This window comes from Pelecanus crispus, chromosome 2 (genome assembly GCF_030463565.1).
Source record: "Pelecanus crispus isolate bPelCri1 chromosome 2, bPelCri1.pri, whole genome shotgun sequence".
Taxonomy (NCBI): domain Eukaryota; kingdom Metazoa; phylum Chordata; class Aves; order Pelecaniformes; family Pelecanidae; genus Pelecanus; species Pelecanus crispus.
The window spans coordinates 161654514-161676070 of record NC_134644.1 but is presented as its reverse complement, the minus strand read 5'-3'; positions in this window follow the sequence as shown (position 1 = coordinate 161676070).

Sequence of the window (21557 nt, the reverse complement as noted above, 5' to 3'; positions counted from 1 at the left end):
TTGGTACCCAATGTGCATGGGAGAGAAATTAAAATAGCACATTCCCATCCACTGGTGGCAGTTGGCTTAGGGTTAGAAGAGGATGAGAAAGCCTTGGATGAAATTACTGGATGAAAGGCATGTTTTTCAGGTTTTGCTGAAGCAGTAAAATAAGAAAGATAAATATTTACCTGCTCTCACTTTACAGAATACTGTGAAAAGCTGATGTTAGGCAACTAGACACAGAGATTTATTGGAGCTGCACGACTATAACAGTGTGTACAAAACTTAATTTCTTGTCTGTCTTCACATAAATAAAAACTGGGTTTAGGGTTACCGCAAAAGTGAATGAACAAGATAAGAAAAAAAGGCCCCTCTCTTAGCCCTGTAAACTTTAACTTTCATTTGAAACCAAGGTTTTTTGCAAATGCTTGAACTTTTTTTCAGCAACCAGATGCATAACTGTTAAAATATTTCAAGAAAGCTGATTTCAATGGCACTTCTGCCTGTATGCCAGAAATCAGTTATTAAAAAGTCATAGCCTCAAAACAAGTAATGCTTAAATCAGCATTAAGTACATTTCAATGTTTTATGAAGTCTTAACCCTAAATAATTCTAGTTTCACTCAGCATCATTTTACTAAAACATAGATTTACTTATTATTGATTTTGCTCATCTGATAACAAATTCATATTGCACCAAAGAGTAGGTGTTTGATTATATGTTCAAACCATAGAGCTAAAGTGAATAGTGTCCAGGGTCTCTGTCTACAGCTGTGGCTGATGGTTATTGTCATCTCAGAAACAATGTTTCAGTGAGACATTTAAATCTGAAGATTTCTGTGATCTCAAAGTTTATGGAGTATTTTTCTATACAATGAGAATGTAAATAAGGGTGGATAAGAGGGATTAAAGAGAATGCAACTCAAACATTGATGTGGCCAGGACAGATATAGCACAGAGTTAAAAATGTCCTTGGAGATGAATGAGATTGTATGGAAATCATATGTGAAATTACAATGAGATTTTCCTGAAAAGTAGCAGACGTTTTTAATTTCACTTTTTTTAATCTCAGTCCCTTGTGGAGAAAAAGAAAAATGGAGAAATAACTTGGTAAATAGCACCATGCACTTCATGTTACTTAGAAACATGGAAAAATACTCCAATTTCAAATATTATACAACAGTTTTTCTCAGAAAAATGATTTATAGCTGCTCTGAAGTTTTGTATGGAAGATAATCTTAGTTTCCACCTGATACTACATAAACGAAGATACTTTTTAAATTTTGAATCACTGTTAGCATCATCCAACATACAAAAATTCTGAATGATTTATGCTTGCAAAGGCATATGTTATTGGGCTCAAATACAGTGAGCAGAAAGTGATGATCCATAATGAAATCCTGCAAAGAAAATACTCTTTCAGGAGCTTATGATTTTGCTTTTATTAACTTTAATATGTGTATTCAAATAAATTCCATTCTACCTTCTGGGCTCTTGACTAGGGGATTTATCCAACAGCCATTATGCAAAACTCCCACTACTAATAGTATTTTAACTCAGTAGAAGTTGGAAGAGTTGGAATAGTTAGTCTTAATCTGAATACACTCAGTAAATCTTGTTCTTGCAGGAAAAAATATCCAATCCTAAATAGCTTTTGTTAAGAGACTGGTACTGGGGTAATCAGTTCAGAAAAGACCCATATATCTCCATGCATTATTAATAAGTCTCTATTGCACCTTTAGCTACCTGGGGAGGTTTCTGCCCAGAATGTTATACATCTAATTTCAGGCATATAAACCTGTACTTTCATAGATTTTAGCTCCTAATTTTGGCATGCATAGTAAACTAGGTATCTAAATGGTTTCTTGAAAAGCCTGTCCATGCAGCTCGCACAAAAAGGATCTACTCACCAATTTTCCATGGAATCAGGTATTTTTAGAACACCATTTTGGAGCATCTCTCTCAGGACAGTGCATCAAGAATGTTTTTTAGATTCTCATTGGCAGGTCTTGGTGAACTGTGAATCCATGGACTGTAGCTATTCTTGAGGTGCCAATAGCTGCACTTTGAAAGTAACATGCTGGTCAGAAGCATGATGCTGCTTGCAGTCTCAAGACTTTCACTGCTTATTAACAGATAATTGGGGAATGGTTTTATTTCAGAAAGGCACTTTACCAGAATTTCTAATTTTCAGACAAAAAATTTTGAAGGTCTAAAGAAATTAAAGAAATTATACTTCACTTGAATGAGAAAAATTTTCACTTTTTTAGCTCCTCCAGTAATAGGCCTTTTGCTTTAATTCTTCTTTTGATATTTAATAGAGATTGATGATGAATGTTCCAGGATGTAATTGGCAGGATTTGTTATATTATCTCTCTGCCTTTTCTTTTTTTTTTTTTTTTTTTTTTTTTTTTTTTTTTTTCCTGTGTCATTGTCCTAATGACAAGGTAATAGCAAGCTCTTGGCTTTCTTACCTCAGAAGTGAGTTATGTGGTTCCATGATTTAATGTTCTCTGCACTGGGAAGGAAGAAGGTCAGGGTTTTTTTATGTGTGCAGGTTTATTGAAGCCTTTAGAAACAAAGCTAGGAAGTGAGCCTTTCTGAGAGCTCTTTCAAGTGCACTCAGACATGCTGAACATGTCAAATCCACTCAATACAGTTATTTTTATTGACATAGAAAGTAACAATAAGCTAAACCCCTGTTATTCTAGACAGAGGTTTTGTAACAAAGCAACAGGCTCAACTACACAGACTCAAATTGCATTTCTAAGTACAATCAAGGTTTCTAACTTGATGAAACTGTTCAGGTAAAATTCCCAAATCCAATGTCCACACATAAACCAGCTTTACTTGGCAAGAAGAACATGTTTTTTTTCATGTAAGATTACTTGTTAGTATGAACACTTTATAACATGTCCTATCTGCTATACACATTCTATCAATTTTTTATGTCCTATCAGTTATACAGAAGAAAAGACTTATTGCTAGGAAGTGGCATAGTGATCTGCAAAATAAAAACTATCATTATGAAGAATATGTTTGCTGTACACAGGCCTGGCAGATAAGGCACTGGTGAGGAGTCATCAAAATTCATTGTTCAAGTAACTTGGTAGGTTAACAAGTTCTGGAATAAAAAAAAAAAAAAAGAAAAAAAAAAACTTCCAAGAGCTTCATATTGCAACCACCTATAAATATAAGGAAAAGATTCATGTTTTGACATACATATTATTCCACGTATTGCTGCCAAGATAATTTGTAATTACAGTTCAGTTCACATAACAGAGTTTATAGTCCACAATTTGAACTATACTGGGTTTTCCTTGGAGTGAAAGAGATTTTACTTGTGTGTCCATGTTGCTTCTCAGTAGCTATCATTTGTTATAATTATCAAGAGTCATTAGTTGACTAGACTTTCCCAAATCACAGTCATCATATATTTACATCAAATACAATAGAAGCTCCTTGCCAAAGGACTGCATTGTAAAACACTCAAAAGCACATATGGTGGTGTGCAGCTTCCAGCATTTTGGTTCCTACCCGAAGGAACTCTACAGGAACACACTTTCTAAACAATTTTATATTGTCTGGTCCAAGAACTGAGTTCAGAGAGACTTTTAACTAACTCATGAAGTCTCCTATAGTAAGCTCTGCACCAAATGCAGCAGTTGAAGAGGGCCTTGGAGACTAAGAATTTTTGAGGGGCTGTTGAAATAATTTGGAAGGAAGACCACTTTTGCAATGGGAGAGCTTCGGAAAAGTTCAGGTTGCAGTTGTGTAAGGTATAAGACTCACATTCTTAATGTTCATACCAGTAATCCGTGTTGGCTGTCAAATGGATAGAAGAAGCAAAAGCTGTGCTGATTTTCAGTGGAGGTGTCCCAAAAGGTCTGAATGTGGTTTTATAAGGGTGAGCATCCACAAGAAGACTGTGATAATATGGACCCTTCCCTAACTTAGTCTTGTTTCTTTGTTTCCTTGTAAATCCTCTTCACTTTAAATAATTTCCTGTCATTCTGGATAAACTCTGTTGTGGATATCAGCACTCACAGATTTATTTGCATGGGTTTCATTGCATTTTACATTTGAACCTGGTTTATTGCCTTAAATCTAAATGGACTTGTTATCCAACCAATGCTCTTTGTAAATCCATGAATCCTTCCTGTAGTTGATATGGTTTGCAGTTGTTTCACATCCTTGCATGCTTTAATCTGGTTTTCCACTTTCACCACTTGCACTAGATTTTTTACTTATAGCTAAGGTATGTCAGCAGTGTCATTGCTTAATTTGCCTGTACATGGCTCCCTGTGTGTACCTCATGTCATTCCAGCTCGTTCAGTCCATATTTTTGACCTTTTTTTCCATATTCTCATCTCTTATCTCATCCATGCTCTAACCTCTTTCTCAGCATCCCTCCCAGAAACACATCCCTCAGTCTGACATATATGTGCCCAGAAGGTGTGGACCACATCTCCTTTCCACTTCACAGTAAATCTGTGGCTGAAAATGTCCCTTTCTAGCCCACCCTCCTGCTGTTCCTCTTTCTTACTGCTCTAAGGGCTACTGTTGCTAAAGATCTGCCAGGGAAAATGTTTGTGTGGGGGCTGCCTAATCTGCTTTAGTTGTGATTGGTGCTGTCTCTAATGTCTGCATTAATACCCCTGGTTTTAATGGACAGAGGGTAGGGAACCTTTACCTGAGCAGGCAGAAAGCTGCTAGTGAATGCATTCAACAAGCAGCAGCCTCTTCCAAGACTCAGGCCTTTGCAAAGGACAAGAGCTCACAAATAAATGACAATTGCTAAAAGGAGGCTAAGGAGGGTTAGGTTGAAAAATGTAAAAGAAAAAGTGTTCAATTGTTCTGCTTTTGCTTAGGCCATCACAAACCTACCATCTCATTTCTAATGTCTAGCTGAGTGCTGCCACATAATTTTCCATTTATCAAGCATCAGACACCTATCTCAGCATCCAGAACTGGCCTCAGAGTAAATCCTAAGGAAAATTATTAGCCAACCTGAAAAATTCCAGCCCAGCACCTTTCCTAGTTTTCTGTAGCCTGCAGACTCTGAGAGGTATCTGAGCTCTGTGTTGTCTTCCCTTTTGCAGATAAAAGAAATTAGTTCTTTTGTCTACATTTGATCAAAATATTTCTAGGCACTGAAATAGAGACTTCATTTTAATTCAATGTATTTGTTTTGAATGAGAAAAGAAAGAAAGGTGTTTGGGTTTTTTGAAATTTTACTGAAAATACTGTTTTTTTATAAACGTGACTTGGAAAAAAAAACCACCCACAAAGTGAGAGAAAGGGATTTTGCCTTCTCTCTTTGTTGACTTTTTTCCCCTTTGTCCTCACACCGCTTATTTGCTTGCACCAAGAAGGCAGTGGGGTATTCAACCAGGTAGCATTTTTTAAAAAACAATGGAGTAAAAAAGCCAAGCCAAGCCAACCAAGCTGACAGAATTCAAATCATAGAATCATAGAATCGTTTAGGTTGGAAAGGACCTTTAAGATCAAAATGAACTCTGCTTTCCTTTCTCAACGGGTTGTAGTACTGCTATATTTTTTTCTTCTGAGTCCAAGAGCTGATGAGTCTCAGGGTTAGTAGCTTACTTTCATTATTCTATTTGGCAACTGATTCTCATTCAGACCAAATCCTTTTTGGATAGTAGGATATGATATGAAGATCAACCTGTTCCATGTCAATACAGAGTACAGGCTATTTCCTTGAGTGGGCTGGACAAGAGTTTTGGAAGGAAAATAAATCTCTATATATTCTTCAACCTGTTGGATAGGTTTACATACATGAACTTCTAAAAAAGAGCTTTTCTACCTGCCTCTGGAGAGTAAAAAGTGCTCTAACTGCTAGGCAGAAGAGGTTGATTGTACATTAGATGCTTCACAGTGGAAATAAAGATATTTAGATTTTTGTTGAAGCAGCTAGTTCTCCCAGCCACTCTTAGTTGCAATCACAATAATGAGATCTTAAGATTATACTGATGACTTTCTTAGGTTAAAAACAAAGGAAGCACTTCAGTGCCTTCTTTCTCTATCCTTTGTAATTTCATGCTCCTCCTCAGGCCTGTCAGTCTGACGTCAGTGCCGGGGAAGTTTATGGAGCAGATCACCTTGAGTGCCATCACACGGCACGTACAGGACAACCAGGTGATCAGGCCCAGTCAGCATGGGTTTATGAAAGGCAGGTCCTGCTTGACTAACCTGGTCTCCTTCTGTGACAAGGTGACTGACTTAGTGGATGAGGGAAAGAAAGGCTGTGGATGTTGTCTACCTAAACTTTAGTAAAGCCTTTGACACTGTTTCCCACAGCATTCTCCTGGAGCAACTGGCTACTCATGGCTTGGATGGGGGTATGCTTTGCTGGGTGAAAAACTGGTTGGATGGTTGATCCCAAAGAGTTGTGGTGAATGGAGTTAAATCCAGCTGGTGGCTGGTCACAAGTGGTGTTCCCCAGGGCTCAGTATTGGGGCCGGTTCTGTTTAATATCTTTATCAACAATCTGGATGAAGGGATTGAGTGCACCCTCAGTAAGTTTGCAGATGACACCAAACTGGGTGGGAGTGTTTATCTGCTGGAGGATAGGAAGGCCCTACAGAAGAATCTGTACAGGCTGGATTGATGGGCCAAGGCCAATTGTATGAGGTTCAACAAGGCCAACTGCCAGGTCTTGCACTTGGGTCACAACAACCCCATGCAACGCTACAGGCTTGGGGAAGAGTGGGTGGAAAGCGTCCTGGCCGAAAAGGATCTGGGGGTGTTGGTCGACAGCTGGCTGAACATGAGCCAGCAGTGTGCCCAGGTGGCCAACAACATCCTGGCTTGTATCAGAAGTAGTGTGGCCAGCAGGACTAAGGAAGTAATTGTCCTCCTTTACTCGGCACTGGTGCGGCCACACCTCGAATACTGTGTTCAGTTTTGGGCCTCTCAATACAAGAAAGACATTGAGTTGCTGGAGCATGTCCAAAGAAAGGCAACAAAACTGGTGAAGGGTCTAGAGCACAAGTCTTATGAAGAGCGGCTGAGGGAACTGCGGTTGTTTATCCTGGAGAAAAGGAGGCTGAGGGGAGACCTTATTGCTCTCTACAACTACCTGACAGGTGAATGTCAGTCTCTTCTCCTAAGTAACAAAGGACAGGACGAGAGGAAATGGGCTCAAGTTGCGCCAGGGAAGGTTTAGACTCCATGTTAGGAAAAAATTCTTCACTGAAAGGGTTGTCAAGCATTGGAACAGGCTGCCCAGGGAAGTGGTTGAGTCCCCATCACTGGAGGTCTTTCAAAGATGTGTAGATGTGGTGCTTAGGGACATGGTTTAGTGGTGGACTTGGCAGTGCTAGGTTAATGGTGGGACTTGATGGTCTTAAGGGTCTTTTCCAACTTAAACAATTCTGTGATTCTATTCTATGATTCCTCCCTGTCCGAGCTACTCTCACATCATCAGTGAAAGTATTGTTTAGCCAGTAATACAAGTGAATTACCAAAACAGGCAACAGCACAGATGTAGATCAGCTGGTGAATGATGCAACTGGGAGCTAGACAGATTTCTAGGTACCTGAACCCAAGTGTTCTCCTGAAGGAATTTTAATAATACAGAAGTTTGCCAGTAATGTACATAAAGCCTTATTACAGCCTGAGAGGTTGTCTTAGTTAAGTAGCCTCTTAATGCCTTTTCAATCATAGTCCAGGTTCAGAAGCAACGTTAAGTTATTACCAACTGGAACATGGTGTTTGACTGCCCGTGGGTCAAATATGTTTGTGGTCTTCTGTTCCTAACAGAGAAGAGTTCACATCACACACATATATTCCAGGTCGTGCACTCACGCATGCACAGACACCCCTACCTTTAACTATCAGAGTAGACACTAACCAGCTTCTTCCTGATGTCCTTAGTGGAGAGAAGGATTGAGGTTTATCAGGGAATTCTTGTAAGTAAACAGTAACTGTGAAAACACGAGTGTTAAAAGAGGAACGTCCCTAGTGCAAAGGAAGGAAAGAATATATTCTTTGTTCCTGTGTCAGCTGTCCAACTTGGTCACTGCTAGCATTTCACTTTCACCCTGAAGAGCAGCTAATTGTTTATGAAATGACCTTGTTATTCCTGCCCTAGTAACCTTGTCTGGAAGTCCACCACATGCATTTATTATTCTCTGAAAGAAAATGTGCTTTCTGACATCTGTTCTACATTTGTTTTCCTTTAATTTCCTTTAACTTCCATCACCCCCTCCCCAGATTGCTCATCTGTGCTGCTTTGCACAGGGTGGCATGGGCAGTGCTAGTCCTACAAGCCTGCCTGTCCTTAACTTTATCTTTTCTGTGGTTCTGCTGCCTTGCATTGTAATCTGGTTCAAAAGGACAGAGAAGGGCACTGAGAAATTGCTTTTTCACTCATCCCTCTCCTGTGACAGTCTTTACATCCCCTGAATTATGTATTCCAGTTTAGGACTGTAAGACTTTATATTGAGAGCATATTGCTGACAAAGGCTCCTTCTCTCCTAATCTGCCCTGGGGATTCACTCTCCTCTTACTCCTAGTGCCAGAGAGTGCAAAAGCACTGGCAAACCACAGTCGCCTTCCCATGTCATTTTTCAGCCAGCAAAAATGAGTATCTACAACATCAGTTCCTGAGGTTCTAAAAGTATAAAAAGGCTTTGCCAGAAGTGTAAGTGACCTAAATGTACTTCTCAGAAAAAAGCTTTATTGTTGGCCATGATCGCTTTCAGCCCTTTCAGATTTCTTGTGATAAACAATCTAAGAGAATGGCCTGGCTGTTCCCCAAAGAAGCTTTGGGCATCTGTTAACTAAGTGACATTTCTTCAGCAATGTCAGCTAAGTGACTGACACAGTTGCCTGCCCTCTCCCAGCAGTCTGTGCTCCAGACCCAGCCATCCTCTGCCCTGTGCTAGTCTAAGTGTTTGAATGGTCATGCAGTGAATCTGACTTGGGAGGGTTTTCAGAGCATGAAAAGGGGGTGGGAGGAAGGTTTTACAGAAGACCTAGGTGAACAAGTGGTGACACAAACTCTCATGCTGGCATCTGGAAGTGGGTGGTGGGTAAATGGGAACATGCAGCCCAGAGTGGCAACAGTATACTGGCTTGAGCAGGACTTTCTAGCGTCTAAGCACAGGCTTAATTTTGGGTTTAGCTCAGTGGGCATAAAAGCAAAGCTACAGATTTGGGAGGAAAGGAGAAGATACTTTTATCACCCAGTCTTGCTACAAGATAGGAGTAATGGAGGGTAAAACAATGCAGGAGTATTTACATACTTTGTGTCTCTCTCTTCTGTGAGATTACGCACAGCCTCATGAATCCAGGTTGTCTGCATGAGATCATTGTCACACCTGCAGAAATCTTGACTTTTCACTCTAGCCTTCAGTTTACCTAACCTGCCAGACATTTTTTTGGCATTCAGCCTTCCCAAGGTCACTGAAGGGACATGTCCATGAAACCAAAGGAGGGGTGGCCATTTCTGCTGCCTAACTCACACCTTGTCCAGAGAGGAGAGCTGTTATGGGCTCTTAAGCTAGTTTGTCTCTGCCTCCAGTTTTTATGAATACTCATGGGCAGGCTTCAGAGACAAAGACCATGTTTGCAAGAAGTGAGTAGCCTTTCTTCTTTTGCACAGTCAATGAGACAGGTTATAATAGTAGTCAGGTAGTTTTACTTCAGAGCATGTGCATTCAAAATCTGGTTGCCCTTAGGAAATAACACAGAATCATAGAATCATAGAATTGTTTAGGTTGGAAAAGACCTTTAAGGTCATCCTGTCCAACCATTAACCTAACACTACCAAGTCCACCACTAAACCAATTAAGGGTAGAGTAACAATTTCATGTTTCCTGGCTTGGTGGCTAGATTAGCTTTTAATGAAAGTAAAAACTAGGAATCATTAAGGTTGGAAAGGATCTCTAAGATCATCAGTCCAATCATCAACCCAACACCTCCATGCCCACTAAACTATGTCCCAAAGTGCCACATCTACCCGTTTTTTGAACACTTCCAGGGACGGTGACTCCACCACCTCTCTGGGCAGCCTGTTCCAATGCTTGACTAATCTTTCCATGAAGGAATTTTTCCTAATATTGAATGTAAACCTCCCCTGACGCAGCCTGAGCCCATTTCCTCTTGTCCTATCAATCTTCCAAATAATTCCAGAATTTTTTCATAGTCTCTTATTTAGGAAGTTGTTATACAACTAGCCTTTCATTTGGAGATTTGTAAAAATGCTAGTTCACCTTTGTCATGATTTAGGCTGGTACCTCGAGTAGGCTATAGGAAATGACAATCTTTTTTCTTTTCTTGTTTATTTTGGCTGAAATCTATTGTTAGTTTCTGTGAAGCAGCTATGGGACTAGGCAATGCGGGGGCAATTGATAGCCTGAATATTTTAAATGATGTGAGAGAGCACCTGGTTGATTTTATGTTTTTAATGGTGCACTGATGATAAGTACATGGGTAGATACAGAAAGAAATATAACAAGCCAGCTTTCCAGACTGGTTCCTTACTGGCAGGATACACAAGTTTTCAAAGGAAAAGAAGTTCTCTCCATCCATCATGAAAGGTGTTTTTGAGACAAATCCTGTGTCTCCCTGAGGTCGCCTACAGGTTCTTTGGCTTTTTCTTGCCTTGTTTCATTTCATCTTCTGGGCTGTTTACTGCTACATATAGCATGCACTCATTTATGTTTGTCAATACCGAGTTTTGTTTACTGCACAGCAGCCTGATCTCAGAGGAAACCCGGTTCCTTTTTCTGCTCACTCACTTGATGTAATCAGTGAGTGCAGCTTGCATACTGTTTTCCATCTGTCTCAGTCATTTATATAGATTAAAACCAGCAGAGGTCCAAGTAATGGCCTTGTGGGGAGGATTCTCCACAGTGGGGTGGCTTGCTTTACAAGTCCTTAGATTTCACTTCGTTTGTTTGCTTTTTCTAGTCTGATGCATTCACCACTTGCATGTTAATAGATTTGGAGAAGATTCCCCTCCAACATCCCTACAGCCTCATCTGTAACATCAGACAGTGTTGTTTGCTTATTCTCTTCTAAAACTCAGTAATTTGTGTTTAATTAAAAAACATCATCCTTGGCTCTTTTCTTGGACAAAAATGCTCTTACAGGATTATAATAAATTAATCTCAATGAATTCCTAAAACATATTTAAAGATATTTAAAGATATTTTGATGTTATATTTTGAGATAATGAATATTACTGTTAAAATCTCTACACTATAAACACTTTACCTCTTTGAAAGCCTTGCAGCTGTATGATTCTGTTCATTTCAGTAACAATTCCATTACACCAGCGAATACACTTTATCTTTCAGTGTTGTTTCTTCAAGTTACTGGTGTCAGAGATTATGGGCTATATTTTCACACATTTGCCTAGCCTTTATGCTTCAACTGTCTGCCCAACCATTTTCTGTTAAATATTATATAAAACTTAATTTGAAAAAGCAAGAGAACTATTAGTCCAGATGTTCTCACTGTCACAGGAACTACTCCCTCCTCCATCAGCAATTCAATGAGAAGAAATGGCTTTATGCCAATCTAAATTAAAGCTGAAAATTCGCTCCCATTGCTAGAGTGGCAAAACTGTGTATGATTTCAGAAGAGCTCATATTTTGTCATAAATGCATGCTACTGTGTCTTAACTTTGTTGCAGGTGCTTAGAAGAAAAAAATATCTAGATGTGTAAGTATTCAGGTTGAAGACATGTCTTAGATCTGATGATCATCCTTCTCTTTGTCACCATTTTCCATCTATTAAATTGAGTGTGTTAGCACTTTCCTGATGTGGAGCTTAAATATAGTTGTGACCCCTAAGGCAGTAAAGCAGCAGTATTAAATGGTTGACAAATACTGGCAAGCTGAGTGGTGCCTGGAACCACAGAGGTATGAGGAAACAGAAAGATTAGATTTAAGCAAGTTGTATGCTGGTAGGGGTGTGTGCGTGTGAGAGACATCAGTTCTTGAAACAGCAGTGAAAATGGGTGTTCCCATTGCAGAGGAGAAATGTTTACATCCATAGTTCCTTTTTTGCTTTGCCCAAAAAGATGGATACCTTATAATGTGCAGAACAGGGCCAAAAGATATGTTGCACATACTTGGGGTATAGGGGTGTTAAATAACAAAATGCTAACCCTACTACTGCCACATGAACTAGCTAGGTCTGTCCTCATTTAAGATATGGTCCTAGGCATCTTAGTGCACAGGCAGTAAAATAGGGATTAAAATAGGGCATCTTCAGAGCCTTGCTGGCTTTAGTAGAACATTTTAGGAATTCACTGGTGTGTAAATCTGAGTGGAGCTTCAAGGTTCATCACAGCGACTAAATATTGTTGTGGCAAAAGCAGATAACTTTTCTCAGGAGGAATAGATATATGGAAATGTTATCTATGCAATGTATGGAAAAGTATATCTATAATACACAAGTATTATAAAAACAAACCACAACAATTTTTGACTATCAGCAGGGTAGCTGGTTTCCAACAGGAGTTACTACAAAATAAAAACTGCTTTTAGCATATGAAAACTCAAACTGGCAGTGTCTTCTCTGAAAAGAATCATAATAATTTATTGCTCTTGGTTAGATCAACTCTTAAGGCATTTCAGTAGATCAAGGAAAGGTCTTTCAGCCAATTATCAAGGAGCTATTCTTTGAAGGCCTGTTACAGTGTCTATAAATCTGTAAATGTGTTTCTTAGTCATTCAGTTAGAACTGTAATCAGTTATCATACCAGATGAGCTCTGAAGTCAGCAGATCAGTTGCACATTCCCAAGGGGATTTTTTCTGTCTTATCTTTTCTATTTCACTGAAAGACATATAAGATTTCACATATTCAAAACATACATTCATCTCAGCAACTGCTGTGTCAAATGAACAAAGCTAGGGAAGATAATGAAGTACAGTTTGGTTGATACTTATCAGTCTGGCTTTTCCATGCCTGAAGTCAGCTCCATATGGAAGCAAAGACTTGTTCCTCTTCAGTAATGAGATTTTTTGCCATTATGGACAATGTGTTATGTCCCAAAGCTTATCAGGCAATGCTGACGTATCAGTGTGTTTCACTCATTCTCCAGGAGAAACTTCACTGAATCTCATACAGAAGAAAAAACTTGCAGAAAGGGCATACTGGCATAAAAATAGTGTGGTTTAAATGGAAGGTCCTTGAGCACCTAAGAGATATCACTGATTGTGCGGATAATTTGTTATAACCTACAAATCTATGTTTCATGTTCTATAACCAAAACATTGCTGAAACTATCAATCCAAGTATGGCACTTCTATTAATCCAGTATGGCCTTGTGTATAACTCTGGAGGATAACCTTATAAAGAATCAGATGAAGCAAAGACTACCTAAGAATTGCTAGAATCTCTTCAAAGCATTGAAATAAATGCCTAGACTGTACAACGTAAGCTTCACAAGATCCGATAATTCAAATAACAAATAAAGCAAATTGCAATACATTCAACAGAATGATGTGGTTAAAATCTTAAGAAATTGCAAATCCTAGTAGCTTAGACACTGGATCCTCTCAAAAACCCTCAGTAAATTTCAGATGACACCAAACTGGGGGAGGCAGCTGACATGCTGGAGGACAGAGCTACTCTTCAGATGGATCTAGAGAGGCTGGGGAAATGGGCTGATGGAAACCTCATGAAGTTTATCAAAGACATGAGTGAAGTCCTGCACATGGTATGGAATAAGACCATGCAATAATGCAGTCTGGGGAAGGAGCTTTGCAGGAAAGGACCTGGGGGTCCTGGGGGTCAACAACTTGAACTTGAGGCAGCAGTGTGCCCCTGCTGCAAAGAAGAGCAACCACATACTGGACTGTACAAGAAAGAATGCAGCCAGCAGGTCAGGATAATGTTCCCTTGTTTGGCACTCATGAGACCATATCTGTAGTACTGTATCCAGTTTTGGGCTCTCTATTACAAGAATGACATTGACAGACTGGACAGACTCCTCCCCCATGGAGGGCCACCAAGAAGGTCATGGAGCCACAGCAGATGATGTATGAGGAGGGGCTGAGATACCTGGGCTAGCTTAAGCTGGAGGAGAGACAGCTCAGGGGGATACTGTCTGCAACTATGTAATGGGAGGGCATAGAAAAAATGAAGTTAGCCTCTTCCCAGAGATGGACAGTGAAAGGATGTGAAGCAATGGAGACAAGTTGCAATGAAGGATGTTCTGACTGCATATAAGGAAAACATTGTTCATTCTTCACAACAAAGGCAATCAAACACTGCAACATGGGTGTAGAGAGGCTGTGGGATCCCCATCCTTGCAGATACTCAGACCGGACTAGACATGGTTCCAAACAACAGCTCAAAAACAAGCCCTGATTTGAGCAGAGGATGGTATCATATGACCTCCAGAGTTTCCTTTGAACTTAATCCATTCTGTGATTTTGTGTTTCTCAGAAGGGCTGTGCTGGCCCCTCTTGTAGGAGGGGCCTTTGGTTGTTACTTGCGGTTGCAAACTGTTGTTGGAGGTGGAGTCTTTGAAGGCTTCCCCAGGTTGTTGTCCTACTTTCAGGAATCCACACATCAGTAGCTGTCATGGGGTTCTGTTCAAAAGAAACATTTTTGGTTTTGGTTTTTTTTATGCTCATAGTCAGTCTTTCTTTGAAAATCTACCCTCATGGGTAAAAGGCAGAGAGGAGAACTTCATGATCCTGGGACACAAGACACTCTTACTTCTAATTCAGACTGTTTGTGTGATGCTGGAGTAGTTAATGTGACTGAGATTTCCAAGTGATGAGTAATTTTAGGCTACTTTTATGGAAAAAATAATGGTCAGCCCTGATTTTCAGCCTATTGGAGAATCTGAATTCTTTCAGATGTTAAAAGCTGGGCTCCCCGAAATCCCAAACCTTCCAGAAAATCATTGGCCACTTTGAAAAATCCTTCTTTAAACTCCTCTTGGCTTCTTCTGCATAATAGAAAAGGTGGAGATGGGTTTTTTGTGTCTTTTTTCAACCCCTCCTTTTTTTTTTTTTTTCCCTTGTGTTGTCCTTTGTAAGCCAGAAAAATCACAGATTTCTACACTAGGTCCCAATTACAAATTTGGAATTCATCAGTAGTGGATCAACTCCAGAGAGTAGTAGAAGAGACAAATCAGCATGGGAAAATCTCTCTTCCTTCCCATTCTCCAGGGACAGGTTCCAAAAACACATGGCTTTTGGCTGTCAGCTTGCTTTTGGCATCTGTACTCCAGCTGAGAGCTTGTTCGGCCTTGCATGCTTTGATGCAGTAACAACACAGCCCACATTTCTGCTGATTAATCATTCGGTCATTCTGTATCTTAACCAGCTGTGATCATGAGCTATTTTTCCCCGCAAAGATTAGAGATGTCACTGTTCATCATCTTCATATTCTCCACTCCCTTTGTATAATGGCTGAAGGGTCTCATCCAAACAGGTGCTGAGGGTCCATATCCCCACTGAAGGCAAGGAGGGGTGCAGATGTCTGGCCCCACTCAAATACTATCTCCCTACCCCTTCAAAGATCATAACAAAAACCTGTTTAATTCAGCTCATAAGGAATTATGCTTTGAGTCCAATTTTTGGGGGGAGTAGGAATCCCCATGTCTATATCTTTAATTTGTGCTTTGTTTTTGGCATTTGGGGGCTGCAACCCACTGCCAGCAGATGGGAAATGTCAACCGAATGCACTTCCTTTATGACTCATGCACCCTCTGGAGTGTGTCACAAGTAAACCCTCCACAGAAGATTTATGTTAAATAGAGGAAGATTGTGCTGATAAACTGTTGCAGCTTTTTTGATTTCTTCAGAACTATTTCAGTAACTCTCACTACTTGTTTTAGTCACTGGGGTGGAAGCTGCTGGCAGTGTTGTGTTCAACCAGAGAAGTTTAAGCTTCCTTCCTGGAAATGACAGTGTGATCTTCAAGCACTTCCACTTGCAGCCAAATGAATGTTGAATGCATGATGAAGTTTTTCCAGTGTAATATCTGATTCATCTGAAATCACCTAATAATGGGTGAACCCTGACGTAGGCAGTAATATTTTCATAAATGAAAACACCCAGTATGTGGCATCTCTTTGTTCCCTTTATTCAGAACAATGGCCTTTCTTCTTCAGGAATGCACAGGTTAATATTTTCTCTCCTATTTTGTCCAAAGTGACTAGTCTAGCTCTTGCAAACTGAGTTAATTAAATCATTCTTCTAAAGAGAAACAGAGCCTGTAAGTCTGCAAAGAATATAAAAACTACTTAGTATGTCCTGGGTGCAAAGTAGAAAAGCATGTGTGAAAATGCTCTGTCCCTCCCAGAGCATCTATAAAGAACTTTGTTTCTAATCATCTGTCATGAGAACAATATTTTCCCCCTGAGAAGAACAGAAACATGCCCTTCACTAAATGTCATTCACTTGGAGTCTTTGTTTAATACTTTGCCTAGCTTTAGTCACAATAACAACCACTTCCATAGGAGTACCTTTTTCTTTCCACTTTTTCACACTGAGAGCGAGCTCCTTTCTACTCTGAAGGAGCAGTGATATAGGAGGGTATCTGTAAGTGTAATCTAATTTAGTTGAAGACCTTGATGATATAGTATTGTCATTAAACTGGTAGATAGGTAAGGGAGGGATGAACATGGCCTTGAGAGAAGATGCAAGGGAGGAGATCGAGAACTGCAGATTCCACTCTACCTTACACATGGAATTATGCAGGACTTATGCTTGCAGTAATCAGATGGCATGCCGCAAAGATAACAATTGCTGTCCACCTGTACAAGACCCAACCTAGGCTGAGACATCAGCTCTGATAAGCTTAACATCTGGATGTGTCTCAGAGAGACCACATGACTGGTGGATATTAATACTGCTCATTTTTCTAAGACAGAGACATTTTTGTGCTGAGTAGAAAGCCCTCCTTGCCAGCTAAAGGTGGGATGGGAGGAAGTGCTGGAGGAGACAGATCATGTCGCCTTCCCTAAGAATGAGCAATAAAAAGCAAAATTACGAACCTTGTCTCTTTAATCATTCTTTAGTGATTTGTAAGGAACCCAAACCAAATTGGAAGGCGTAGCCATGGCTGTAAAGGCCTTGGCAAGGGTTTGGAAAGATATTTAGTTCTTTCATCTCCCTGAGAGAAAATAAATCTGCCAGGGACTTTAAAGTACCAACTTTAATTTTTAGTTGATATTCTCATGTTTGCTGTCTGTCATATCAGTGAAACAGCAGGAAAAAAGGGCCTTTAGCTGTCTTTGAAAGGCCTCCCCCAGAGGGCTCCTGAGAGACCAGAGTCAGCATTTTGGCATTTAGTGGAACCATGGACAGAAAAAAGGACCATAATAAAGAAGCTGAACAATGCACCTGCCTGGACAGGCTGAGGACAGGAGAGGAGAAGGACAGACTGCTACTCAGCTCAAGACATCCACCATTTTTGCCTCCATGTTTTCTTTGCTGTTAATTTTGCAGAAGGGAGGAGGCAGAAAAGCAGCACAAAGGAAGACACCTAAAAGAGCCCACAGAAGGGAAGATTCAGTGAGCAATGTACACTTCTGTCTAGTGATGAATTTGCTTTTAGAAGAGTGATTTTATCAGCCTGTAATAATATTCAGAAATGTTTCTTCTATCCATTTCAAACAAGTGGTACATAACTATACATATATAAAATACAGATTCTGTGCCTAACTATGCTTGTATTCAGGCACTTGTCACTTACATTTTGTTTTATATGACTTGATCCATTTGTGAGCACTTGTCTGTCTATTTAGGTGTTCATGGCAGTGATGAGAGTGCATATTCTAAATCAGGATTAAAATATCTGGAATTAACTATTCTCTTTGAAAAATAATGGACTGTTGAAGAAGGCTTCGAGTCTACTTTTGACAAAGGTCAATGTCATCTTTTATAATGTTTGAATGGTTTTCTACTTAATGAATAGTCTACATATGTTGATGGCATGTTCCCATTCAGTCTGTCTGGAAAGTAGATCAGTAAAAAAATATATTACAGATATACATTATTTTTATTGATGGACAGAACATAATTTGCTAGCACAGGCCTAATTCTGGGTAATTATTATGGAAACTGGGCCTTCTCAGCTCTAGTGTATGAGTTTACAACATTTATCTGGGAGGTCTGGTGGATGTGCATGCTGTTATATTTAAACAAAGGAACTATTAGTCTAATATATCAAGTAAGTTCAGAGTAACCAAACTAATGACTTGAGCAATCTGCTTGTGCTCACTGCACTTAATAAAAAGAACTTGAGTTTACTGTTGCAGTAGTTTCTAGGCATGTACAGCAGCTACTACTCTAACTGGAATTACTTACCCATTTGAAGTAATTACAGGTGGTTATGGTGTAAGGACCAGTGAATGAGCCAAACCATCTCACATGCGCTGTGTCTCAGCCTGCTCTCTTCCTGCATGCCCAGAGACTAGAGTGCAGGTGGGGATAGAAATGTTTCTTTCATGCTCTTCAGAAGACCTTTATAACGTCTTATGACTGAGTAATTTTTTCCATGAAAAAGACCAGTTTACTATAATTTTGTCTGACATAAAAAACAATACAAAAAGTCCCAAACCATTTAGTTTTGATATTTTCAAAATAAAGCCTGGCTTTCTTTGCTTCATTCACAAGGACTTTGTGAGTATCCTTCAGTGCTCTGAGTCCTGCATTCACTGTGCTGATGGTACCAAGACATTACATTAAGCCAACAGATGTTGGTTTCTGATCTCTCAGTTACCTTCTGAAAGACAGGTTGTGGGTTAGGCTGGGGAGTAATAAAAATGGCTAGGGACAATAATACCTGGGTGAAGGCATGTTTGCAAAGGAGAAGACTAGACTTGGTTTTTTAAAACTGAATAAACCTAGTTCCCTCTGTCCCTTCTCATACATTCTGTGCTCCACTGGTGGCCCTGCAATGGTCTTGCTCTAGTATGTCAGTATCTGTCTTGTGCAGAGGACCCTGAAACTGGACACAGTACTCCAGATTTGATCTCATAAGTTTTTCCATGGAGGAGAATGGCTCTTAGCTGGCCATGGCTCCCACCTGGCCAGCTTGAAGTATAGGCAGAGTGAACCCATGTCTGCCCAAATCCACCTTTTTCTCTTCAGAATACCCCTAAGCATTTTCCTTCTTCCTCCTCTGCATGACTGCAGATAGTCCAGCTATTATTATGTCTCTGTACAGTGTTGGTTTTTTACCAAAACACAGAAAGTGATGATTCTGCCCTGCTTGGTGACAGTGAGCATGGGCTGGAGAACTCTTCCGACATTGGGCAAGAAAGGTGTGAATGCAGCAGGGAGAAGCAAAAATAAAGCAGAGCTTTAAGAAATAAAGCTTGTGAGAAGAAAAATGGACAGATTTGAGCTAGTTTTGGTTTGGAATAGGGAGGACTGAAGGAAGATGTGTAACAGTTTTGCAATATCTATAAGACTTCTGTGAAATGGACTGTGATTGTTTGCTTTCTGTGTCTCTAAGGGGAAGAACAAGAAGTCAGTGGCTCTGATTTGCAGCAGGGACTATTTCTGGAAACATGGTACTGAAAAGAGATAACCATAAAGACAGTAATGCACAGGAATAGGTTACTCAGGAAATCTGTAGGTATTTCTTCCCTGGACATATTTAAAAGCAGTCTAGAGTACTGCTGCTCAGTGGTGCTCCAGAGATCATACATGGACTTTCAGATCCACACTGGTATTACCTTTCAATGGTTCACTGAAGGAGGGTATCTATCTCAGCATAGAAACATGGAGTGGATTTTTTTTCCTAATAGCAAATTAGGACAACGTGCTTTGAAATATATCCTAGGGTGTACATGTGCTTTTACTTTATCAGAAACCTCCAACCCCTATGGGTTTTTTCCTAGCCCTGAGGAAAGCATCTGCTATTGTGAAAGAGTGTGGTGGCTTGGAGGAGAGATGGACGATCATCCCCCATTTTAGAGCAACATTCAGGGATGCAAAGTCCCACAGTATTTTCAGCTACAGAGTATGACAGACTTAGGTGTATATTCATACTTTAGGTAGAAGAAACAACACAAATCCTCCTTGTAATGCTAGATGGTCTTTACAATTCTCTCTTACTCATTTCTGAATATCTTCTGCAGCCATAATTTAAACATCTCATTAGAGAGTAAATAAAGACTCATGAAATGGGAAGAGCACTGTAAAAACAAGCAGAAAATACATAATACTATAAAGGAACAAGATACTCCTATTAGACTCTCATAGGTAATGAAGAAACACAAATTCATTTGAGGGAGAAATATATGAAATTTCATAGGTTACATTGACCCTTAATGTGGAATTACCATTCACGCTCCAGAAAATATTCAGATTTCAATACTGTGGCATTGATACACATTTGACAGAAGTTAATGGAGGTTTCTCTGTTAGTGGTGTGGAACAAGTCTCCCATTACTATATATTTCTGTTTTGATGCTAGTTAATGATTGTTATGTCTAGAATTCAAAGATTTTAGGCATGGTTGTGGCTAGATATCTGTTCTCCTCTTTACCATCAGGTAATGCCTGTGTTCCTACAAGCTTTATCTACAAGAAGCTTGATGTGACTTCAGCAGTTTGGTACTTTGTTCTCTGCTTCTCATTTTTATTGGTTATTTCTTTTCTGAAAGTATCTAGGTTTTCTGCTTGGCAGGGAAAATCTTCAAAATAAGGACAAAGACTAATCAGTCGGAGATATCTGCCACTATCTGCAGATCTAATCAATAGCTCTGGGAGCTGCAGTAGTATCACAGACATCAGTGGCCGCATGGGCAGAAGGTGGGCTCCACATGCATTGCTGTTACACCAGCGATGTGGACACTGTGGACATATGTGTAATTTCTGTGCCCACTAGGCCAGCAATGAAATATGAAGTAGATGCTTTCAGACCCTGATAGGACTGGCCTTAAAAAAGGACTTAAAGGGCTGAAAGGACTGTAAATCTGGAAGCATACATCTCTAGAATATCAGTAAAACTGTCTGAGTGTTTTATTGGAAATAAGAGGGCTTTACAGAGGTGTAAGTATTTTACAGATTTGACAGAAGAAGTGAGAGAGAACGAGAAATTTCTAGCAGGTAGCCAGAGCATTTTGCTGTCTCTATCCAGTCAATAGTTCTCAGGGATTTGGCAGTGACCTTTAATTGCTACTAACAGCTCATATATATCCAAAGTAAACAGAGCTTAGGAGACACACAGGAACTGAACAGAGAAAAGACAATGCAGTAACTGCCAGCATAGTCCTGGAAAAGGCAGCATGTTCAGATTCTGAAGAGGCCCAGTTAAAAGTGACTTTTCCATTGTGTTATGAACCATGCAGTTGCCTAGATCCAGGGAAAAAAAAAAAAATCTAGCACAATGGGTGCAATTTTATTGAGAATGCATTGCATGTGTATTTACAAAGGCCTCTCTGTTATTTCTTTAGGAACTGAGACCCATGTGGCCTCTGCAGTTAGCTTATTGTAAACTGTACAAGGAATCGTGTTTATTAAAGCAACCTCACAGTCAACAGTTGTTTTAGCAATTCCACAAGGATCGTCCATTTTCATGAGCAGTCTGAGCACCTGAAGTGAAGCCAAGTTGATT